This window comes from Cebus imitator, unplaced genomic scaffold, assembly GCF_001604975.1.
Source record: "Cebus imitator isolate Cc_AM_T3 unplaced genomic scaffold, Cebus_imitator-1.0 Scaffold25, whole genome shotgun sequence".
NCBI lineage: Eukaryota > Metazoa > Chordata > Mammalia > Primates > Cebidae > Cebus > Cebus imitator.
Window position 1 is genome coordinate 9,911,871 of NW_016107340.1, and position 26,785 is coordinate 9,938,655.

Below are 26,785 nucleotides of genomic sequence, written 5' to 3' on the forward strand. Positions count from 1 at the left end.
GACTGTAAGGAGATATTTTAGGTTAACAAACAGCTTTTAAACAAAAAAAAGGAATGTGAATGAGTTCAAACCATCTCTTCTCAATACCTAGCTGAGCTGTGCTAACAAAATGAGACTTTTAATTGGGTATGGAGAGAAAGTACTTGGTTAAGTGTGGAGCCGTTTGAGGAGGGAGGGCAGGCCTGGACATGGGCATCTGGATGGAGGCTGTAGAGCATCAGGTCCTTGAGAGTTTAGGAGGAGCAGTGGCAGGAGGTGACAGTAGATACAGAAGGAGCAGTAACAATGCAACAAATGCAAATGCTTCTATTTTGAAATGCTGTTTATGGACACGATTGCTGATCAGACCTGATACTTTCTTTGGTGTTTCAGAGCACCCAACTCCCAGTGGCTATGGGCTTTGTTTCTCCTGCTTAGCACTGTGAATTTTCCTCTGAGCTCACCTTCTGCTACTAAGGCCACTTCCACTATAGGAGCAGGGGGCTGGAAGTGCCTAGGAGTGTGTGTTTTATCCCTTACCTGGGGGCATACGGCCAAAGACTGCCTAGTGGGACAGTGTGAAACCCCAACGCCCTTGCCTGAGATGATAATAACTCAGAGGTGTAATTTATATTCCACAGCTCCCCTCGAGATTAGGTCAGGACTTCCGAAAGCATAATCTGCTTGGCCCCTGGCCTTCCCTGTCCTGTCACCCGCACACCTTTACGGGCTTCTTTTGGGAGCACTTCCTTAATAAATAACAAGCACGGGAATCCTTGTCTCGAGGTCTGCTTCTGGGGAACTATAACATAATATACCTGGGAAAGCAAGACTTGTTACCATTTTACTTTTCTCTTCATTATCATTTTCTGTTCCTGGATTCATTCCTCCCTGATACCAGTTTCAAGAACTTACAACAGATAATTATTCCTAATGTTTATCTGCTGTATTAAAACAGCTGTACCCGCCATACTTCTAGCAGAACTTACCACTTAATAAAATATAATACTATTAATTTATGTACTCATATATTTCACTGCAAGAATAATTAATTATACCTCTTACTTTTCTAAGATACAACAGTTAATGAGTTCAATGGCTTCCTTCTCAAAATAACAGTGTAAGTTGTCCATAATAAAAGAAATACAAGAGTTTTAAAGGTATTACCACAGTCTTTTATAGAATTAAAAATCTATGCATGAAATAGTTAACTGAGAAGGTAAAACTTGTGAGAAAATGCCGTTTGGTAAATAATAGTGTTTTATCACATGAACTGAGAAGTGTGCATGCTATGAAAACAATATCCAAATTCTCTGAAGTTCCAAGTTATAAGACATATTCTGTTTTCTGTGTGTCCATGATGGTTACACCTAATTTCTATTTAGCATTTCATACTTCTCTTTCATTAGTCTAATGATATTTTACTTTCTCATTTCCAAGTTTTTATCTTCAGTGTTTTCTTTCCATTTTCATTGTAGTAGAGAGTTTCATTTCGGCTTCATAATCTATTTGATCTCCATTTCTGTTTCATTAGCATTTCTATGGTATCTTGGCATTCCTATACATAGTTAAGCATTTTAAACTTCTTAAAATGTATAAATATTTGATTAAGCAAATATAAATCCAAAACATTAAAATCCTTCAATGAGCTAAATTAATGCTCAGAATTGCATACGATTATAACACACTTAAATACTGCACTAAGTTCAAAATAGGTGAAATACATTTAACATTCCACTGTGTAGAAATTATAAGCTTAATTAAAACAATAATTAAACAAATGCAGAGAAACAAATACAACTTATATAGTCACAACTTGTTTTTCACCTTTCAGTGTTAACAGGTATAATTTATTAATCTCTAAATGCTTACTTGTTCACTGGGGCAATTCAGCTTACAGTTTTAAATAGGTATCTAAATGGGACTTGGTTGGATAGACCGAAGATCCAGCTCATTACAATTATCCTATGAGTCAGTGTACTCTGAATTTCAATAAGTGACTTGCCAATCAATTCCTATTAGACAACCTGTCCTAACAGCTGCCTTATAGGCACTGCCTTCATGTTAGGTAGACAAATAAATTAGTTAGCTAAGTCATTTCCCTTGATCCCACCTGTCCTATTAAGAGAAGCATCAGTATTTATGGCATTTAAATCATATCTCACCTAAAATCAAGAAACGGAGTAATAATATGGTGCCATGCAGGGGCTTCTGCCTCCATTGTCAGAGTTTGCCTCTTCTTCTTTTATACTTCCTTTGTCTGTGTTCTACACAACAGTCTTGAATGTTCCAAAATAAGATAGTATATAGGATTCTCTTTTAGTGTTTGCTATTTCAGAGTACCTTATTTATTTTACTTTTCTTCCTTTAAAAGGAGAGTTTTGAAGATTCAGGTTAGAGGTGAACTAGTTATTAGAGTAAGGCAATTTCTCTCAAGGTCAGCTTTTTCAAAAGAAAATTCCAACACATTTAGAAAACCAAAACCTTTCAAATGATTTTACTAAATTAATTATCATGTAGGTCATACTAACATTCCCATAAAAGGGGGCAAAGCGGTAGAAAAGGTGTCATATCATTTCATTGCTTTATACCGCAATACTAATGCAATACAAATGTTTATTTAATGAAACAAAAATCCTTGATCCTCCTGGCATTGACAAACCATTAGTACTATATTTTAAAATTTCAGAAATATTTTATAGAATAAATAAGACTGAATTATTCCTGCTCAGGAGGTCACAGGAATAACTAGCATTTACCCAGAATAAATACATATTTGAAAAAAAAAAGTCTTAATTTTATAGAAATTCATCAATACATATTTGTAATGTTCCTGGTGGGTCAAATAACAGTAATCTTTATGCCATTAAATGTAGCTTTAAAGTATGGATAATAGTGCAGTCAGACTGCTTTTCAGACATACTTCCAAATGGGCTCTGCCCCTTCCAAACAGTCTCCTTGAAAACAATACATTTATTTCAATAAATCTATTGTTCAAATTCTTCATGCAATTTTAATTCAGAAACTGCCACATATTATTTGAGCTACACCCCAAAATGTAAAACTCCTCTGAAGACATATGGTATTTTAGAGAAACAAAAGTTGTTGTGAGTCCCTTGCTGCCTACTAACTTAGGTGAAAACACTTGGTTAACATTTGGTTAAATTTTTGAGACGTTCTTATCAAATAATGAGCCAATGAAGTTGTTTTCTTATATAGCTTTAAAGTTATTTTGAAATTAAAAACAAAATAATATTTTCAAAATTACTTTGAACAGTAGCCTACAAGGAACAAAGCAATCATTCTGAAAAGGGCATTAGTTAGGAGTGGTATGATGTGTTTTGGTACGAAATGATTCTCAGGTATATCATGTACATAGAAATTTAGTAATCTATCATTTCCATTCATTATATCGAATTCCCTGGACTTCTTGACAAGTCTTTATTTCATTTACTTACTTATCTATTGATTCATCCATCTATCCACCTATACACTTAACCATTCGTTCCTTTATCCATCAAACGTTCTACGATGTGCCAGGTTAAATTCAAGGGCAGAAGATAGGCAAAACAAGGTCCCTGTCTTTCTTCTGTCTTCTTGAATTTTTCCCATAAATATTACAAATTCGACTCTCTGTTCTTAAATTTAAAAATTGCTGAAAATAACTTGAATCTTAAGAAAAATATTTATTTTGTAACAAACTCTATTCTAAGAGAAAATATTCTATGAATTTACTAACTTTGAGATCTTGTGTTTTCCCTGTTACTGTCAACAACTAGAGTAACCTGTCACTTGGTTTTGAAACTCAATAAATTTTTTCCCAATGAACTCATTATCCATCAATTAGGCATAGAAATGACTTAATCACCCAGCATCTCATTAACTGAACTCTTAACCATATATTATTTTCTAACCCTAATTTTAGAAGATAGCATATGATAAAACAAATTCATCTATCAGCTTATTTTAAGGAACATGTTCCAGATAATATTCTGGGATCAGTGTCATTCAACCTAACACTACTCATTCAACACTCAAATATGAGTAATTGACAAGGTGAATAATTATGCAGAAACATGATGCTGACAGACTGCAAAGATCTGTAATCCTTATGGATGAAACATTATTCAGAATACAGTACTTGGATGAGAAGTATATTCTCCCCAGTGTTTTCAACAACAACAGATAACAACGGGAAAAATATTTTTAACCAGGATATGCCTTTAGGCAAAGCTTCTCATCTCCAGGTATCCAATAAAGTTTTAATACAAATAACCACTACATCTAGAAAAGCACAAGCAAAATCTGCTAATTACTGCCATACAGATCACTCCCTCGATCAAGACAAAAAAAAAAAAAATTAACAGCTTTCAGCTTTACTTGCCACTATTTTCTGTTATGAAAATCACAAAATGATAAAACTATCAAAGGTACTTTATTCTAGAAAGAGGTTGGTAAGTTTTAGTGATAATAAATACATACATAAGAAATTACTTGAATGTAATTAGACATGTTAAATTTTACAATATTCCTGAAGTTTTCATGTTCATAACATCTATAGTAGGAAAAATATATAGAAGAAAAAGAATCCCTATTAGTCATCATATTTCTCAAACTCCAAGCATGATGTACTAAAAGAAGAATGGCCAAGTCACCAGGAGGACAGGGGAGGCTGGGTAAACTTTAAAAGTTATGTTACAACATTTGCATTGCATCCTATATGCAACATCGGGCCACTACATGTTTATAATCAATGAAGTAACAGGATCAACTTTCTATTATTAGAAAGATCACTCCATTGGCAGTGATCTTTCTTTTATTAGAAGTGATATTCTGTTATTAGAAGATTGATTCAGCAGAAGGGAGTGGACAAAGGAAGATAGAAGATGAAGGCCTGAACTAAAATCATGATTACACAGAGAAAAAGGGAAGAAAGGATAGATATAAGCAATACTTGAGTAATGTACTGAGGTCCAACCCCACTGAAGTGTCTTTTTCTGTATATTTTTATGGCCCAAACTGAATTGATCACACATCAACCTGCATGAGAAGAGTAGCTTAATACAAAAAATTCTAGACAGTAAAGACGTGATGTTTCAAAAGGAGTTGTAAAAATTATTTTTGCCCAGGCATGGTGGTTCACACCTGTAATCCCAGTACTTTGGGAGGCCGAGGCAGACGGATCATGAGGTCAAGAGATCAAGATCAACCTGGCCAACATGGTGAAATCCTATCCCTACTAAAAATCCACACCCCCCACCGCGCCCGCCAAAATTAGCTAGTCCCAGCTACTCAGAAGGCTGAGGGGGGAGAATCACTTGAACCTAGGAGGTGTAGGATGCAGTGAGCTGAGATTGCGCCACTGCACTCCAGGCTGGTGACAGAGCGAGATTCCATCTAAAATAATATATATATATATATATTTCCAGAGGATGACCTCATACATACACCCCCGCTAAACACAAACAATAGCAAGTGCACACACATTCATCTCTTTACCTACAGAGCTTTAAAATTAACAGAGTACTAGCATATGTATTATTTAATGATCACAACAACCTTGCTAAAGTAGACATCATTATCCCCACTTCGCAGCTGAGCAAACTGAACACAAAGAGATGATTCTCTGTGTTGGGGGTCATTCCACTGTGAAGCGGTGGTCTTAACTCCAGATGTTCCTACTCTGAGGGATTTCTATCCTAACACCAAGTTTTAGTCCTGCCTGAAAGGCAGTGGTAGACTTCTAGACAACTTCCAAAGGGCCTTCTAGAGGGTTTTGAATCTCCCACTTATTGACCATATAATCTTGGACAAACAAATTACTTCTTACTGAACTTCAGCTGTTATGACAATAAAACAGAATAATAAAAAGTGCCTTTGGCATTGTCCAGCAGTCTTATAAATCCCACTCTCCATCAAATATTTGAAGACAGCTACTATATCAAGCAGAAATGTCACATGGGTCACGTTTCACAGATCAGCTTTGAAGTATACAGAGTTTGAAACTCTGAATATACTCACAGGATTTGTTTATTATAGCAGAGAGTATAAACATTGAGGTCGTCACAGCCAAGGCTAGTATGTTTACTAATAATGAACATTAGCTAAAGAGACTAATAGTTGGATAAAAATCTATTAATAAATAATATTATAAAAAGTCAGGAGATGAGAGGTTCAAGTGGTTAGGTAAACCCAATACAATCAAATGTTGCAAAAAGGAAAAGCAGAGCGACTACTAATGACATTTTGTTGAAGTAGACAATGTAAAAGTCATGGCTCATAATTTAAATTGTCATCCATAAAACTGATAAAAATTTTAAAAAATGTAATACCCAGTTGTTAGCAAGGGTCCAGAGAAAAGGGAAATTCACTCTCTGCTCTTCAGTATGTCAAACATAGTATCAAATAACAAAAGCCCCAAAGTGTGTACACACTTTCCTGACAATTTCAAATTCAAGAAGTTTTCTCTAGAAAGTCAGAACTCTAGAGGCCATCTAAGGATACAGAAATATGGTTGTGAAGAAAAATGTATGGTTAATGGGAAAATTTAATAGAAATAATTGGTAAGGAGACTTCTGGGCAATGCTGAGGAGACTTTATTCTCTCAAGAATACTGGCAGTAAATGAAAGAAAAGAGGTAGAAGAGACATTGGGAAAATCCTGAGCCTGGGTTGGTCACTGAATTTTTTTTTTTTTGACAGTAATTAAGTTTTAAAAATCCTACTGGTGTTCAAGAGTTTTGACACGTTTTCTCCATTGTGCTTTTATAGAAAGAGATACAACAGACCGGAGCCTCTTTAGCAAACAGATCAGGTACTCTAAAATCACTAGCTAATCCCATGATAAACAAAGGTTGAGAATGCCTCTAGATTAATAAGCTAGTGCATATTATTTACGTACACTTATCAAGTTTTATCCAAAGTCATCCTCATATTTGGACAAAAGTAATGACTCCTAAGTAAGTCTGCTTTCAGGGTTGATAGAGAAGACACTGTTCAGTTGTTGAGAACTTTTGGCCTATAATTATTGGCACCAGATTTTCCTCAAATGGATACATTAGTCTAAGTGGCATATAGTAAGGAGAAACAGTAATGAGGAAAGTAACAACCGATTTTCTCAAAGTAACTGCAAACCACCATACTCTGTATTTCTGATTAGGAAAAAACTGTGGCTTACAATCCCATCACAGCAGAGCCACGATCATGTGAATATTACCCTTTATCCTCTGGGAAAACAAACTCTGTGGCTAACTATGCTTATGTAAAGGACGTATCTTGTTTTGGAACGGAATTCTTTTTTTACTCCCCTTGTCTCTCAAGGTCATGGGTTACCTGTTTTGTCCTGTGGAATCTTTAAGAACAAACATACTTGAAGGCCCATTTTCAACAGATCTTCATCAGTTTCAAAGAGCTAAGGAGTCACTGCCTGGTAGGTCATCTGCTTCTGACAGAGAACGGTGACCCAGATGATGGGCACTGATGCCCTCAGCCTTCTTCCCTTCAGTAGAATTTGTCTGGCTTTTTCTTTTTTTGGTTTGTTTCCAATGCAGGTAAATGAGCTCTGCAAATATTAACTGGTGTCAGGCATGCTGTGAGCCTCTTCCTAATGAGACCCTAAGGATGTAGGCTGGAGGAGCTATTTCAGCTGGTCTAAAGGCACTACCTAACAGTCAGAGTTTTAATTTCACTTAAGTGCAAACCAGAGGAGGATAGTCCTGGAAGGCTTTTTAAATATGAAGAAACAAACTCAAATCATAGCATAATTCAGTTAATGACACAATAGGGCTTTCAGAAATGACCTAAGGCAAATGATAAAGCAATGATTGAAAACAAAAGTCCCCAACTAGTCACACAGCATTACGAAGGTCTGTCATTTTGAAGTGCTCCTTTGCAGACACATCGGCATTTATCTTAATGAACAGTAGGCCTGATCCATGATCTGGGAGGTAGCCATATGTTAATGACATCGTGCCAGACCTATCTGCAGATACTGTATTAGAGAAGATCAAACTTCAGCAACATTCTTTTTGTCTACTCATCACACTTTTGCATTTCAGGACTTCTAATTTCTAATTCCTTTTTTTTTTTTTTTTATTTATTCCCAACTTTATCCTACCGTGTCTGCCTTGTAGATTCATGCTGCATTACCTGGCTTGGATCATAAGCACCTAAAATACAAGGATTCTATCAGTCTTAATGGCTTTGAAGGGTGTGAAAACAACATGGGGCATGGGTCTTCAAAATGTTTTTCTGATGACGATGAATTTCTTTTGAAAAGCTAACAGCGGCCAATCAAAAGATGAAAATAATTTTTTCTTTAACCTCTTGTTCATTAATATGCTTTCTCTTTCATCTGCTTTAAAAAATGTATGTATGGATCTCCCTCTCTCTCTCTCTCTCTCTCTCTCTCTCTCTCTCTCTCTCTGTCATTCTCCATTTTTTAAATCTCTCTTCATATATCTCTCTACATCCCAGGCAGAGAAAAGTGGCAGGATGCCCTGATTCTGCAACTTGTGAAAAAAACAGACAGACATCATTCAAATCATTTATCAAAATTATTTCCATAGAAGAGAAATAATATGGTATAAATTAAATGGTATAGCATATGATATAGGTTATTTCAGTATTGTATTACAAAAATAAGCCTATGTATTCGTCCATGAAGCAACTAATCCTTCTCTACTTATGGTCTCAGAGAACGATCTCTAGTGCGTAAACATTCCACAAGTTTGTAGCTTTCACTCCACTTTCTTCAAGGAGTCTCCAGATACACAATGATACTATGTTCTATGACACAGAACACACTGGCTGTTATGAAACAGAAGTAAAATACCCATCAGTAGAATTGCAGCTGATGTTTTATTGTTCAAACATACACATTTCAGAGTGTATAAACTTAAAGCTTTCTTCCTTAAATTACTGTCATGTCTAAACATTACAATAATATATGCTTTCCTTTTTTAATTAAAAAAGCTCCAATACACATATATTTTATCTAATTTCTCACTCCTAGGCATATAATATTCACTTTTGAAACCAAAATGGTCATTTAACTTATTTACCAAGGAGAAAAATAGTAATGTTGTCTATTTAACTGTATGCCCTATGAATTCGGTTAAAGGATAAAATTGTAAATTAGATTCACCTGTCGCAGTTGCTAATTACCCTGGTGTCCCCAAATGGAAACAAGTACTTAATTTATACAAAATCAGTATCAATGAGCTAATTATCAAGTCACTATTTCTGTAGGTCTATAAGTATTTATAACAAGAAAGTAAAAACTGGGAAAATCGATTGGCAAATATTTGAGGGTTACATTTCACCTGTGTTACCTAAATGCTTCTACCTCAATATATTATGGCTTCATTCCTCTACTTTTCTGTTTTACATTACAAATTGTTGATAAAAGGTAGTTAATATGTCATTTGTTTAAAATCTTTCAAAAAAAGAATTCTTCTCCATGACATATTTTCCTGTGATAGTGAATGGCGCTAATGGCAATTTGTTCTAATTATTTCACAAGAAGATATTTTTGAAAGTAATATATTTTTTAAAAATCCAGAGTGTAACAAAGCAATATAAAGTATGGTTAAGGCCATTTTTTGATATACAAGAAACTAAATATATTTCTAGATATCTTGCAACCACCCTTTCCTTGCATCATTCATTTATAATGGTTACATAAACACAGTAACATTCACATTTTCAAAGTGATATTTCAGACACATTGTGGGTACACCTAGTTAACATTTGCCTTATTTCTGTGAGGTGAAATAATACCTATTATTAAATATTTTGATATCATGCATTCCCATGACAATATAATCAGGTTTTCAACATAACAAACATTTGTTGAGTGCCTAGTATGTGTAAAGCATGGAATTACGGACTACGGAGCTTATAAAACAGACACACACAGTTACTGCTCTGAAGATGCTTAAAACTGAAGGATAACTTATTTGCATTTACAAATCCCACAAGCATTTCACAAATCATAAAAATTCCTATTTTATTTCTAAAATGATATTCCGTATAAGACTATTCTAGATCATTTACATTTACCAGTCCAAGGGATTCAAATATCGCTTTTAGAAATTTAATACCCTCATTTTCACTGTTTTTATTCTAATGGAGCAAAATGTAAGTCAAAATGTATGTGATACTTCTATTGCATAGCTTTTGATTTATGAAAAAGTACAAGATAACTGTATTTCTTAAAGTCTTTAAGGAAGTGTAAAGGCACGTCAAAGAACCAGGGTTGAGAACGACATTCCAGCCATGCGGAAATACATAGGAAAATGTGGGTAGGTTGATATGGCTGGAGTTTGGAAGAGCCAACAGTGGGGAAGACGGGAAGAGGAAGAAGAGAAGGAAAGGGTTGTAGAAGATCATCGTTAAGACATAACAGTTACTGGTTTAACAAACCAAGACTTTTGAAACCATGCTAAGGAGTTTACATTTAATCTAAAAATTAAGGAGGTCACCAAAGAATGTGATGGAAAATGGAGATATACATGAGATATGTGAGACTGGGGAAGATCTGACACACAAGTAGAGGATGTTTTGGAAAACAACCATACTAGAAGCAGGGATATGTTTAGAGAGATAGTACCATAATCCAGGAAAACATCATTAAGGTAAATGAACTGGGATAGTGGAAGAAGAGTTAGAGGAGGGGCTGGCCTGGAAAGAAACATAGAAGGGAGAAAGGAAAGAATATGATGACATTAGATGTGGGGGAAGGGCGGTAGGTTGGGAATGACAAATGGGTTTTGGCTTGAGTGCTATTTGTAAGAGATGGAAAATACAAGAAGAGGATTGACTTTTTTTATGTGTTGCTTCATAGAAGAGGGTAAGAATTGTATGGAATAATGAATTGTTTTAGACATACTATGTTTGAGTTGTCTGCTAGATATCCAAGTGAAGATGTTCAGGAGGCCAATGAATATACAGACCTGCCGTTCAAGAGAGTAGTGAGAGGTGGAAATATAAATGTGTGTCTCATTAGCATATAAGTCGATAAATGAAATCCTGAATGTGAATGAGATTCTCAGGAAATACAGAGCAACACAAGAAACAATGAGAACGACAGAGCATTAAAACAACCAGGGTCCTTCTAATTTTCTAAGCCTTACACTAATGATAAGATTATCTAAGTTTTGATGAGCAATTAACTCCATTCATGTCACCATTATCTATAGCACCTCTTTTTTCTCATTGTTATTTGACAGTGATTTCAAAACTCAGTCCTATTTTTGCTTATTTTGTTCCATTTACTGTCACTCAAAATCATGTTAAGACTTACGCATGCTATTACACATAAAGCTAGTTCATTCATTTTAACATGCATTGTTTGCATGCACTTTGCTTACTCATTCCTCCCTGGGTAAATATTAGGTGATTTCTACTTTTTTGCTACCAAGAAGAGTGTTGCCTTTATCTCAGTTCTGTGAGCACATAAGCAAAGTGTTTTATGAGGTATTTACTTGGAACTGGAATGACTCGGTTCTCAGAATGCCCATTCATATGATTTCAGGAGAAAGAGAATGAGGTGGAGGGTGAGTGAGAGAATATGAAAGAGGAAAATATGCTTCTGAGGAAAATAATATATATGAAAAGATATTTAAGCTGTAAAATGTTATTTGGATGCTAGCTATTATTAACATTATTTTCTTTCTTTCCAAACCAACTTTATTTTATTTAGTTCTTCTGTGTAAAATGGCAAGAACCAAAAAATTACTTATTTCCCAAATGACATTCTATCTTTAGGAGGATAACACTAGTTGTATGATTTTTTTAAAAGGAAATCATGATGAAATAAATTTGGGATATGATATATAATATGTGCATTTCCTGCAGTATTAAAATTTATAATATATTAAAAGCTCTAAGGATTGTTATTTAAGTTCGCTTAACTGAGTATCTGACAAACTTATTTTACCTAGCAACCTCTTCCAAACACACCTATTAACAATTTATAGAACTAGTGGTCTGTGGAGCAGGTTGGAAGAGATAAGCTGAATTCGGTAGTCACTGATAGGCTGATAAAACCTTCAGAAGCAGCACTGCGATTTCTGCGGGCCCTTCCGGACTTGCCCCTGGTAATGTGATGTTAACATGTCTCCCTCCACTCTCCCCCTGAGTCTGCCACACTCTGAGACTTATACTTGAGAATATATCACAAAGGAAAATAATGTCTCTCAATGCCAAATCTTAAATGGATCTGCAGAAGGTACACGTTTTCTTTGCGTCACTAAAAATGACAACTTATTATTCTAAACATTTGTTTCTGATCTAGTCCAGCGATTGAGATCTTTATTTTACAAACATGACACAGTGCTTACTATATGTCAGTCACTATTTTCTTTACTCATATACATTCCCTCAACCCTCCTACAAGACTCTAATTATCCCCAGTTTGCAGAAGGGCAAGGTGGGGCTCAGAGAGAGAAAGGGAAAGAGCCAGTGTGCAAACCCAGACATTTGCTGGTTCTTCAATGTTCTCATTGCCATCTGGTCCTCAAAGGCAAAGCACAGACTGCCATCTCTTAGAGGGAATGATGTTCCTTGTTTTGGCATCACCTTTTTTTTTTCCCTTCTCAAAGGAGGGAAGGCAAGGCGGTGAGAGGAGGAAAATGGAGGTGTATTTGTTTTCTGGTATTATACATTATTTTAAAATTATGCATAGTTTGGAAAACTGGTTGACCTGACAAGAATAAGTCAGTCTAAACTTGTAGAATTAAACAGTCGCTCCATGGTGAGATTTTAGATTGACTCAAAGTTATATTAACCTAATGAGTGACACACTTTATTTTAGATTGTAGTAAATTACAACAAAGCCAGGTTTTATTATGCTTTTCTCCTACTAAATGTGTGCCACAGCCATTTACAAACTTATCTGATGCTATTCTTATCCTTGAGGTTAGTTTATTTGCTTTTTAAAATATATTGCATTGTCTTATTTTTAAAAAAAAATCTTCAACAAAAATAATTACAAGGAAGTGGGGAAAAGATCAATGACCTGTAATTTGTATTTCAATAGAGATACTAAAATAAGCTGCTTTTATTTTTTATTTATTTTAGAGGATGGTTTCAAAGCTTTCTTTTGACAGCTACCACAACCCTATACTAAAGCAGGAACTGCTTGGAAAAAAATCCCACTCTCCCAAAATATCAATAAAATGAGCAAGAAAAATTAGCCTCACAGCAGGCCACTTTAATGAGACACAGAAGCAAATTGGACAAGGCAGATAATATGATGTCTTTTGGAATATAATAGAGAATAGAATTAGTAAGTATAAAAGACGCTCCATCGTTGTGAAAATCAAACTCCCAGGGTGGGAGGAAAATCTTACATATCTATGAAAAGATGGGCAGGTCGGCATGTCCCTATAGGTACAAAGGATTCATTCCTGTGTACATATTTCTGTATGTGGATGCAAATGTGTCTATATAGATGCCTCCATGCAAAACCTAGTATACTATCTGCATCTCAACAACAAATAAACATTATTACTATACCCCAACTTTCCAAAACAAAAAGACAGGGTATGTGCAGCTCTTAAATATAACATTTCCCAAGTAGGCAAATCAACTGCTTTCAAAAATGAAACTACATTTTAGAAAAAAAGTGAAGTGATTCTTATAGTGAATAGCGACAACCACATAAAAATTAAGGATCTCTTAGGATTAAAAGGTCCTTCTCAAGTAAATAAAAGTCATTTTTATGACAGACATAAAGGTCACCAACTTTTGCTATATTCTCACTGGAAGAAAATAAGGTACTGATTTCTAAATGTATTATCTAAAATTTCACATGCCTAACAGAGACATCTTATAGAAAACTTCATGAGACATTTTTAAAGTCTTCGGGAAAAGAAGTTCACTTCAAATCATTATTGTCAGAATCCATCATCAACTCTCAAGCAGGTCATAAAGACTCTGAGCTATATCTTTAAAAACTCAAGCTGTTATAGTAAATTCTCACTCCAAATCAGTTCCTCAGGGAGTTTTTTAAAAATAAGTGCTACTTTAAAAGAAACCACTATATACAACTGTTTTACTTAGTAGTGTTTCCAGGACATTAGCATCTTCCCATACAACGCGTTCCTGTCCTCATTCATTCATCCAACATGTATTTTACAGAAAATTAGACAAGAAATGAGAAGTATTAAAAGCAGAGTGGCTCTGGAATTAGAAGGACCTAGATTAGGATGCCATGTGCGATGTTGCGTGATGGTAGCCTGGAGCAAATTATTCCCCTCAAAGACGTCAGGGGTCTTCTAGCCCTTTGTTTATAAACTTTGTTTCACTATAGATGCATAGTAAGCAATGGATCTGACTGATCTAAGCTATGTGATGCCATCCTCATCACCCCAATCTCAAGGCTGCCTAGCCTTATGCCTGTCCAGCTATTTGAAGGGCTGGTAGAACGAGTTCATTAGGTATATATTATGCCTGAACCACACAGGGCATCCTGGGAGAAAGCAATAACAGAGGCTAATCAACTAAGTGTAAGGACAATGAATTATTTTCAGAGGAGAGTGGCACCTCTAAGTATAGCAGGTTTTACGGCTTAAGATTGTTTTCTGAGCCCCGTAGCTTTCTCAGGGGCTTGCGTCAGAGTCCTGGGGAAAGAGGAAGACAAAAATGAAATAAAAGCGTGGTTTCACAGCGTTCAGGAGGAACACCGGAAACACAGGACAGCTCTCCTCTGCAGTCCATAAAACAGCAGGCAGCACTAGTGCCAGGACAGGGGACTTGCGCCACATCTGCAAGGACCGCAGGGTGGCCGGTGACATGTCTGCATTAGTCAGGGCAAAGGAGGAGAATGGAACAAACACCACAGAATCAGCCAGGTACCGTGTTGTGAGTTCACTCAGGAGACCCGGTGTCAGGTGGGAAGAAGCCAGGCGTAAGGGCAGGAGTCGCTGTTCTTCCAGATACGGAAAACCTGACTTACCCCAGACATACATAGCACCAGGAGAAGCAGACTTAAAATATGCCCTCAGGACCTCTGTCACTTGTGTTCCATGTGTTTCTGATGTCATCTGCAGCCCACTGCACACCCTGTCTGCACACACCTGTCCATATTTGATTTTCAGTCACAAAACTTGGACACCGATGAGATTTATAGTGCTTGGTTTGCATTTAAACAAAAGGTCTCCATGATTTTTATAGGCAAATTATCAAGTGCATATGAATACATATGGTGCAAAATTATCTCCTCAGGTGTCAAAAACAATGGAATTTGGCTTTCAATAGTGCTTTCAGAGTGAAGCACTGGATTCAGGGGACACAGCACATTGCCATGTCACTAATGAGATGCCTTGGCCGAGCCACTGCACCTACACTACGTCATCTACAACATCATTATAAATTCAGGTGGAAATAGGGGATAACTGCCCCTTCCCCAAACCACCATAGCCTAGAAATGTGGCTTAGCAAACAGCTATCCCACTTAAGCACCATTTCCAGCTCCTCTCGCTCTGGTGGGCTTCCAGAGTGCACAGGTCCTAGATAGGCTTGGCTGTGACACTAGGTGCTGTAGCAATGGGGAAAACGGAAACTCCGATAGTTCCTTCCCTACTTATTTTACTCTAAGCCTTTCTCTCTGCTCCCAAGACATATTTTTTTGGCAAACTTCTAATAGTGATTTTGGTTTTTTCTTTTATTTCATTGGCCAACAGACAGTTTTTAAAGGGTTGACTATGATTTGCTCAGTATTTTATGAGGCAATGGAGAAAACAAGACAGAGAAACGGCTTTCATTTGTGGTTTCTGAAGGAAGCAATCCTAATGCAATGATAGCACTGAGTGTTTAGCATGGTAGTGTGAATAGGGGGCTGGAGAGCATATAAAGAAGGGACCCTTTGGCCAGGCGTGGTGGCTCATGCCTATAATCCCAGCACTTTGGGAGGTTGAGGCAGGAGGATCACTTGAGCCTAGGAGTTTGAGACCAGCCTGGGCAACACAGCAAGACTCTGTCTCTTTAAAAAAAAAAAAAGGAGGAGGGAATTTGACACACTCTGATCGAGGGGGAAAGTTTCCATTTTCACAGAGAAAGTGGCATTTAAGTTGTGTCTTGAAATTAGAGTTTATGAAGACTTCTACAGAGAAAGACAAAAACAAGCAAAAGGCAGAAGATGTGCATAGATGCTAGAGAATATGAGAGCATGCCACTTTGAGGAATGAGGGACAGTGCAGTATGGTTGGAGAAGTGTGTGTGTGTGTGTGTGTGTGTGTGTGTGTGTGTGTGTGTACGTACGTACGTACCTTAGCGTAAGCAGGCTTGCAGATTAGAAGTAGAAACAAATTCCAGGCTGTAAACTAAATCTGCATTTGATAAACCCTGCAGAATCCCCGGACTTTAAGCAGAGGAGTAATAGGGTAGCATGTGCTTTTAGGTTTCAGTTTGGGCTGGGTGCTCTAAGTCATGCCTGTAATACCAGCACTCTGGGAGGATGAAGCAGGAGGATCTCTTGAGCCCAGTAGTTTGAGACTAGCCTGAGTAACATGGTGAAGCCCTGTCTCTTCAAAAACCTACAAAAATTAGCCGGACATGGTGGTGCATGCCTGTGGTCCCATCTACTCAAAAGGCTGAGGTGGGAGAATCACCTGAGCCCAGGGAGGTCGAAGCTGCAGTGAGCTGTGTTTGCATCATTGTACTCCAGCCTGGGTGACAGACGGAGACCCTGTCTTAAGGAAAAAAAAGAAAGATAAGAGAAAGAAAAAGTTTCAGTTTAGATCGCAGGAACTGAAAGAGGGAAATCAGTGAGAAGTATCGTTGACAGCAACAGGCAAGGGCTTCCCTCCTGGCAGGAAAGAGAAAATCTGAGGGAAAAGCAGAAATATGCAGCAAGTTACTGTCCCTACTGTGAAGAGGATGTGAGACTTTAAACATCAGAAATTTCAATTCAAGTAAGTTTGAAAGAAGCAAACAGGTCCAATAAAAGAGAGTCAATTATGCTGTGAAAGCAGAGTTTTCTCAAGAGAATGAGAAAGGTCATCAATTTCCAGGAACAGGGATGCTAAATCTTTATTATTATCCCCTCAATGAAACTTTATTATTAAAAGCACCCCAGGAATCTTTTCATAAATTAGGTGCTTCTGGTTGAAGCCTCACTTTTTATTTTAATTTCCTACAGCAGGAATTCCAGAAATTAAAAATCATGTTTACTGGGAGAATGGGCGGGAAATCCAGAGAGAGAGAGATTGTGAAGCTGAATCCCAAAAGGGTGGTCCACAGTATCAAACAGCCATGCTCCGTCCCACCTTCCTCTCCTTTTGCCTCATCTAACCCATCGCGTCGTCCCACCCTCTTGCACATGTGTACACTTGAGTTTTGAGCCATAAATCTTGAAAAATCTGTCAACTGACAGCCTAATAGCAACAAAGAAGTATCTGCAAACAAGATGGTTTTGAGCCATTGCTCATGACCCTGAACAAATCAGGGCCTGGTTCCCGTTGCAGTTTGGAGTCTCCCCTTTAATCACTTCACTGGGCAGATTGATGTGACACTTAAGAAATAAACTAAGAGGTCTGTTTTCCAGCTATCTGCTGGTCTCACGGACTCTTTCCCTAACAGTTGAGCTTATCATATTTTGAGACCTAATCAATGTATAAATGAGGGGCAGCTGATACGCTGGCCTTTTCTGCTCATATTAGTTATTCACGAGGAATGCAGCCTTTTCCAGCTTTCTACCTGGTAATCACTGAGGAGTATACATATAACAACATGGTAAGGTTAGGAGCTAAGGCCATGGTTATCAATCTTGGCTGCACAGAAAAAAATAGCCTGAGGAGTTCAGCTGTCATTGGGGTCAGGGTGGGGGAGGTGATATTTTAATATTTTAATACAGATGCTTGGGCCTTAAACCAAACCTAATAAATTAGAATTTCTGGGTGTAAGGCTCAGGCATTTTTATGATCATCCACTGTAAATTCTGATATTCAGTCACAGGAATAAGAAGTTATCCCGGATATTCATCCAGTTATTACCAGCCATGGAAACCATTGATCCACAAAGCAATGTTTCCCTGGAAGCAGCATGCAAAAATGCAGATTCCTGGGAACCATCAAACCCTACTGAATCAGAATCTTGGGAATTCTGACCCAGAAATCTATGGGTATTTGTTGTTGTTGTTTTGAGACAAAGTCTCACTCTGTCACCCAGGCTGCAGTGCCGTGGCGTAAACCTGGTTCACTACAACCTCGCCTCCTGGGTTCAAGCAATCCTCCAGCCTCAGCCTCCCAAGCAACTGGGGTTACAAGTGTGCCCCACCACACCTGGCTAAGTTTTATATTTTTAGTAGAGATGGGGTTTTGCCATGTTGCCTATGCTGGTCTCGAACTCCTGAGCTCAAGCAATCCGCCAAGCTTGGCTTCCGAAAGAGCTGGGATTACAGGAATGAGACACTACGACCAGCAGAAATCTGAGATTTGACAAACTTCCTAGATTCACCACCTTTTGAGAAACACTCTAAAGGACTTACAAATAGTTGCTTTGTTTTGTTACTATGCCATTTCTAGCAGATGTTATCATTACTTGGGGACATAGGGGTCTGGGAGATCTTAGTAAGACCAAACCAATTTCTATTCCAGATATTAGTAAGGAAAGAGAATGGAAACACACACACACACACACACACACACACACACACACACCCCAAAAACAAGGAGAAAATAATTTTTCTGCCTTAAGAAAACAGAACTTTGGGAGGTCGGGGTGGGCGGATTGCCTGAGGACAGGAGTCAGAGACCAGCCTGACCAACATGGTGAAACTCTATCTGTACTAAAAACACAAAATTAGCCAGGCATACTGGTGCGCACCTGTAATTTCAGCTACTCAGGAGGCTGAGGCAGGAGAGTCACCTGAACCCAGGAGGCGGAAGTTGCAGTGAGCCGAGATCACACCATTGCACTCCAGCCTGGACAACAAGAGCAAAACTCCATCTCAAAGAAAAGAGGGGAGGGGAGGGGAAGGGAGGAAAGAGACACTAATCAGTGGAAAAAATAATCACCAAGCACCTGATGAACAAGGTTACAGAGCCACAGAAAGAAAAGTGCAGAAACAGGAAGGGGGTACAGTGCAGTCAGTCTTCTTGACAGGTGATATTTCTGGAAGTTTATATGCAGAGAATAAAGGCTACTTTTTGATTATGACATATCCCTTCACAGGACCCTACCTCAAAGCTCAAAAGTGTATTCCACAGTTGTACAAAAAACTACATGAAGCATGCAAAATATCTTCAACATTTGTTAGTTATATTTCGAGTCATATTATACATGCTTTACATGGCAATTAAATATTCCTTTGATTCACCTCATATTTAGTCTTTTCAGTGTCCCTTTTGTTCAGTTCTCTAACATCTTTCAAGTAATGGAAACACTTTTCCAGCATTTTTGCACATAGCATTTTCAGTTCAACTACAAGGACTGTATAATATCTAAATGGGGAACCCCATAAAAGAGAAAAGCAACCGAAAACACAAATAAAACTGGGACATACTAAAAGAGTGCGATGGAGATTTGGGGTGACAATGTTTCTCTGAAAGCAGTACTCTACTCTCAGAAAATCTGTTTCCACAAGGGTGCAGAAACCGTCAGTTTCCTGCACAGTAAGGACAGTGCATGCACGCTGGAAGCAAAGGTCTGTAGTCTTACACAAATATACACAGACATACCCTCATTTCTTGTATCCATAGACTATAAAATGCCATCTATAATCTCTAAAATGGACTACATATATGTCATCTGTCATATATATTTCATATATATGTATGTTTGTGTTTAACTGTAGATCTATTTCTATCTACATTCCTCACATTTACTCCCTGTCCATCCCTAGTCGGCACTACACAAAGGCACAAGATTTGTGGAGCAAACATGATAGGGGCTGACTGCCTTAGAGTATGGATTGTAAGATATATCAAGAAAGTAAGGAACGGGTATTATCATTATCTGCTGACTGTGCTAAAAAAAAAATGGTTTTCACTACAAAGGGCTTCCCTAATGCCACAGATTTTGTATCTAGGGGCTTATGTTACAAAAGTGAGCCGAACAGCTTGACGTGAGCTATAACGCCTCTACCATGAAGTTAGCTAGTTTCTCTTATAAAGGTAAGGCCCACTAAGATCCATTAAAAAAAATCCCAATGAAACTTGAGACAAGCAAAAATTGAGATTAAAAACTAAAAAAGCCTGGGTATAGTGGCTCACATCTGTAATCCCAACACTTTGGGAGGATGAGGCAGGCAGATTGCTTGAGTTCAGGAGTTCAAGACTAGCCTGGGCAACATGACGAAACCCCATCTCTACAAAAAATATAAAAATTAGCTGGGTGTGGTGGTGCATGCCTATAGTCCCAGGTACTTGGGAGGCTGAGGTGAAAGAATCACCTGAGCCCAAGAAGTTCAGACTGCAGTGAGCCATGATCATGCCACTGCACTCCAGCCTGGGTGGCAGAACGAGGCGTTTTGAAAATTTAAAACAAACAAACAAACAAACAAAAAAAACCCCAAAGATTAAAAAGTCAAGGTGGGGGAGTACATTTACAGTGGAAAGCACACACATTAAGATCTTCAAAGATGAGTAGAGAGAAACAGTGTATGTTAAATATTATTTAAATACATAGTGCTTTGTCTTAAATCATTGGCCACATGTGAATGTCATTACAGCCTGCTGTGGTTTAAGAAGCCCGCTACCATGAGCAAGTTGCCTACAATGTGATTGTATGGCTGGTGCAAATAATTGCATGATTTATGACCCATGGACTAAAGAGGGTTTGAGTTTAAATGAAGGTGGTCCACTGCTGCATCCAAGCTCCTCACTGCAGTGGGGGTCTGCTCCTGTCCCTGGCATTTTCTTACATAAATTTGCAAAGATGTGGTGGAGGAGGGCAAGTTCAAGAGAATCTTGAACTTAGATATCCTGGGTTTCCCGTATGTTTAATTTCCCATCCCTACTAACACGGTAGTCTCTGGATCTACAGCTTCATGTTATAGGCAAACAGCTTATTTCTGATGATTGCTTGTCAACCAATAGACCAAAATATTGTTTTAGGATGCAGTAATTTGTAGTACTTCACGCTATGTTCAGAAAAGTCAAGTTTTTGTTTGTTTGTTTGTTTGTTTGGTCATCTATTTAGGTTAGATTTGGTAACTGAAAAGCATAATCACAGATAACTTCTTCATTCAAATCCAGGTTGTGTTTGAAGTACATCTTAAGCCAAGGCAAGAACAAAGCAAGCACACTGATTGGGCCTTTTTTTGAGGGCTAAGGGATTATTAACATTGTCACATTCATTCTTCTCACTAACATAATTAGAGAGGTGCTATTATTACCTGCATTTTTTAGCTGAAGAAACTGAGGAAGAGTAAAGGGTAGGAAACTTGCTGAAGATTCCATAGCTGGCTTACATATGTCAGAGTCGACTTCAGACACAGGCAATCTAATTCCAAAGACCCATTTTAGCCACCATATTTGTATGTCTCATCTAGAAAGTACACTCAGAAAACTCATCAATATCCTAGAAAATGCAAATGTGATATTTAAGTTCACTGTGACTCCTTCTAGTTATTGTTTAAACAAAATGTCATAGGAGCATGAGTGCCAGGATAATCTAGAAATAGACCTCAAGGTTTCCAACTCCAGAATTTTCTCTCTACGTTTTGGACTTAGAGCCATGCTACTATTTTCATATTTAAAGAGTTTTTTTAAATATTAATGTTATGATTGTACTCAGCTCTTTCTCCCATAAGTATATTCTGTGGGGGACTCTTCAGATATTGTTCATATAGATAATTGTGTAAAATTTTAGCCTGAGGTCTAAACAATAGGTCCTGTTTTCTGCATGCTCTTGGGACAATAAAATTAGTAACACTCACAGGGTCACTAGCTCTTGTCAAACCAGTCAATGAGTCTTTCTCATTCAAAAGATACACTGTGATAATTGACCAAGGACTATGTTTTAATTTGTGTGTTCCAATAGGATCCTTGCCAGAACATCAGATTAACACCAATCTCGAATAGCTTTGCCATTTGTTTCAAGGATGAACACTGCACTTTAATTTTATAGATGGTGTGTCATTGCTACCATACCTCAGGGCAGTCCAGGACAGAGGCAGTAAAACTGAAAACACTTGAAAATCCACGGTCATCAGTTAACAGCATTAATTGAGTGCCCATGTGGTTTGGAACCACAGTAACAAAGTTTCTTTATGGAAGTCTCAGTTCCAAATATTCACTGTTGTCTTGAGATCCCGTCACCAAACTTCCAGTTTAGAAAGTACAATCACCTTAGAGTAACAAAACAAGAGCCTGACTTTGTTTCCCCCATTTAAGCACTGCAAGTGTTTATTTTTACAGGCTCTATTGCTCTTTGTTGAAAATACCGTGAAATAAAAATTCATTAGGAAAAGGATGATATAGTAAAGAAATTCCCGGTGCAGAGGCCTACAGAAGTTATTCAAAGCACTGCAGTGAGCTGTTTAGCAAATGCTCTGTCCAAAGCAGCAGCCAATACTCAGTTTCTGCCTGGAGTTCCAGGCAGAATTGGGGAGGCTCTGTGCCAGAAAATACACTTTTTCAAGATAAGTGAGAAATACAGATTTTTATGTGACAGTTACTGATGTTTAAAGTTGGCAATTACTTCAAAGATGATTTTTACAAACATTGTGTAGGCCAGATTTGGCCCTTTGGTTAAAAACCCTCATGAAAAATATTTCGGATTAAAAAAAATTTGTTTTTTCTCCTAAAAACCTTTTATAGAAAAGAAAGCTAAGTTACGTGGCAAGTGCTAGGCATTGCTCTATATGCTACTGTATAAAGTAGAATTAATTATTTCTATTTCACGGATGGAGAAAGGAAGACAGATCAAGAAATAGTCCTATAATCACTCAGTTAGTGTATTCATCTAAGTCTGCCTGTCTTCAAAGCCTATGTTTTCCCCACAACACCCATCTTTGACAAGTTCCAGATAGAAAGAAACAGAATTGGAGAACAATTTTAGAATATATAACTGCCTGAAATAGAATCTGATACAAAATCAATGTAAAATATATGAGACTTACCATCTGCAGAAAAAATGACAGAGAATTGGTTGGTCAAAATAAAAATGCTATCAGGGTACATGTTACCTCTAATTAGATATCTCAAATGTTATCAAGAAATCGAAAATACAACTAACTCAAGTTCTTTAAACTGTGAGCTAAATAAATATTTAACATTGTAGAGCACTCTTTACATAATTGAATAGTACTTAGAAAACCAAAACTCAAAACTCAAAAAAAAGAAAACCAAAGGAGAACCAATTTTTGTAATGCTTTTCGTGGAAAAGGTGCCCTGGTGTGTTGCCTTGACGTTTAACTGCGCACAGGCCGTCCTGACTTACAGTAGTTCGACTTACAATTTTTTGGCTTTACCATGGTGCAAAGTGATATGCATTCAACAGAAATCACACTTTGAATTCTGATCTTTTCCCAGGCTGTCGATATGCAGTATGATACTCCCTCGAGATGCGGGGCAGTGGCAGTGAGCTGCAGCTCCTACTCAGCCACGAAAGCATGAGTCAGCCACGCAAGCAGCTGAGACTCTGCAGTGCACTGTGTTGCCAGAGCATTCTGGATATTGTGTTTTGTGTTTTTGCATCCCATCATGTCTACAAAATGCCCATCTGTGTCTCCTGATTCTGGTACAGTATTTAGTAAATTATGTAAGACATTCAACACTTTATTATAGAAAAAGCTTTGTGTTAAATAATTTTGCCAGCTGTAGGCTAATGTAAGTGTTCTGAGTACAATTAATGTAGGTGAGGCTAAACTATGGTGTTCAGTAGGTTAGATGTATTACATGCATTTCCAGTTTACGACATTTTCTGCCTAGGATAGGATGGGTTTATCAAAAGGTCACCCACCCATTGTAAGATGAGGAGCATCTGAATTCTGGTCTATTGTGAGTTAATGAATTAACTCTTTTAGGGGAGAAAAGGGCATATTAGGCCTTATAATTTGCTTTGTTTAAAACAAGATATGGGGCCTCAATCTGCTGCCCAGGCTGTGTAGTGGCAGTAAACAGCTCACTGCATCCTCGACCTCCCAGGCTCAAGAGATTCTCCCACCTCAGCCTCCCAAGTAGCTAGGATTATAGGAATACACCATCACACTCTGGTGACTTTTAACATTTTGTACAAATGGGGTTTCACTATTTTCCCAGGCTAGATTCAAACTCCTGACCTCAAGGGATCCTCTCGCCTTGGCTTCCCAAAGGAATGAGCTATCATGCCTGGTCATTAGTTAAAACCGTTTTACAGCTTCTTCTCTCTCTCCATGTTCATGAAACAATCGTCAGAAATGTAGCAACAAGCAGCCCCAAGGAGGCTGCCCTAATGAGGAGATTTCTAGTTATCTTGATAATTAAATGTCTCAACTCTCTCTCTCTCTCTCTCTCTCCCCCCCTCCACCCCCCCACACACATGTATACACACACACACACCCCTTGTAAATTCTGCTAACGTGAATTAGTCCCCAGAATCCTAGAACTCCTAAAAGAACTACTGCAAATAAGCTTCTAAGTCTTAAGTCTAAGGACTTGCCGTGGCTGTACAGACCTTTCCCAGCATTCTGATTAGCACAGTCTGGAAGTTTACAATCCCTTGACAACACTGGGGTGTGCACTGGCCCTTTTATAACTGTCATTACTATGCCACTTTACTTCATTCTCTCAGTCAATATATCATTGGGTTTCTTCTTCATCCTTTTGCTCTATCCAAAATATTAGGAAGCATCATTTTAAGCTGCACGGACATTAAAATACTGCTTATGTTACAAACTATAAACATTTCATAAAATATATATATTTAAAATTATCTGCACATTATACTTCAGCGTCACATCATACATGCATTTTTATGAGAATTTCAACTACATTCATATAGGAAAAATAGGGCAAAGTTTAAGCAGTTAATGTAACTCACATAATTCTACCACCGTTCTACTCAGCTCACCCAGGACTCACACAGGAGATGTGAATTTGTCGTTTTATTAGTCTCAGATCTTCTGTACATCTCATGGTGTAAGTATCTCACCATTAGAATAATTCAGTTGTTTAAAAAGAAGTATTTTTCACATTGCTTCTTATTGCATGATTCTCAACACTACCTGTCCACGTGCCCTGCTTCTCATCTAGAAAGCAAACTATTCCACTGCTGGAGGAAAAACTAGCTCTACTGCATCTTACTGAGGAATGGTATCCTGGTCTCAATTATAAGAGCTGCTGGGGGTTTTCAGGAATTCATCATTTCTGATACTCACCTTAAACACTGACTTTTTGACCTGACTCCCCGATTTGGGTCTGACTCCACTGAAATGCAAATTAGATAGTGCCTACTTAATTTCAGTTGGATTCTCTTCTCTACTCCCATAGGTTTGATCATCTTGCCTTGTTGCTCAATATTCTGTCAACCAATCCTGCCTCGATTCACATTCACAAAGGATGACCAGTGTAAAATAAATACATCTAAGTTAATGTCTGAATAGTAAAACTATAGTAGTTTACTAATAACATACAGAAACAGCCATAGATCCTCTTCTTTTTGCCAGTTTATATTGTTTTAATGTATCTATCTCCACTTACTCTCTGAATCTGAGCAAGTTATTTGAACTCCTTGTATCTCCATTTCATCCTATGTACATGAGGATTACAATATGCTCTTCTTTCTTGTGACAACAGAAAGATTTAATACACAGGAAAAACCCAGAAGCATGCCTGGCATATAGTAAGCAATTTTTTAAAATTACATAGGATTTTTGTTATTGTTTTTTATTTTAAAAATATACTGAATGCTGTGTTAGGTTTTAGGAAGCAAGGATGCCTGTAAGACTATTATCTGTGGATAGCTCAAAGTTCAGTGGAAAAGAAAAGCAAAATCAGTAACTGTGACTCAAAATGGCCCTTTATATACGCCTTCTTAGAATATGACCTAGATTTTTCAAATAGGTATGCTTCCAACCCATTTTTCAGCTCCATGTGTATACAGGGTGAAACAAATTCAACTTATCTTTCATTTCTTTTATGCTACTGTATTTGTTTTCCATAAAGCACTTCTATATAGAATCAGAAATAAGTTCAGAGGTTATAAAACATAATAGGTTTTTCAAGTAACCTTCTTGGAATATTTTCCCCAAAAGTTTTAGAGATAATAGTTATAAATCAAGGAAAAGATATTTTAGAGGATGACAAGAGAAGATGATGGTGAATAAATACTATCCAAAAGGACAAAAAGACATTAGTAGGCCACAGCAAACTTAACTAAAGGGATACAGTATAAAATTTAAAGGGGATAGAATTTAAAGCGGAAAGGTCTTTTTTTTTTAAATGATCTAAGTCAAGGGGGGTCCATTTATAGCTTTGGGCTTAATTTAATAACTTTAAGCAAGAACACTTAACTATCTACAAGAAGGACCAACAGCATAAATCAGACATCAGTCCACATATTTCAAGATCAAAGCTGTAAAGCAAAATGATTTGTCGGAGCACTCAAACAGCTCTAATATATTATAGGTCTTCTCAGAGAATACTTAAGCTTATTAGTTACCCAAATTAGTATTTTGTTGGTGTTGCTGGAGCCAAAAAGAAAAATACATGCTATTGGGCCTTTTTTTTCTTTCCTTCTCACCTACAGGATACTTTCAGTGAATTAAAGGCTTTCTCCAACATACTTTAATGATATATTACTCATATAAATCTAATTCATTGGTAAAGTCCTAAATATATAAATTTTGTTTAAAAAAAATTCCAAATTTCCAAATT

At 37.4% G+C, this 26,785-nt stretch overlaps 1 protein-coding gene across 8 annotated transcripts in view; it reads right to left on the reverse strand.

The window, feature by feature from the left end:
- Positions 1–26,785, reverse strand: part of SOX5 (SRY-box transcription factor 5) — a 1,018,145-nt gene that overhangs the window by 610,279 nt on the left and 381,081 nt on the right. The window lies entirely within an intron of this gene.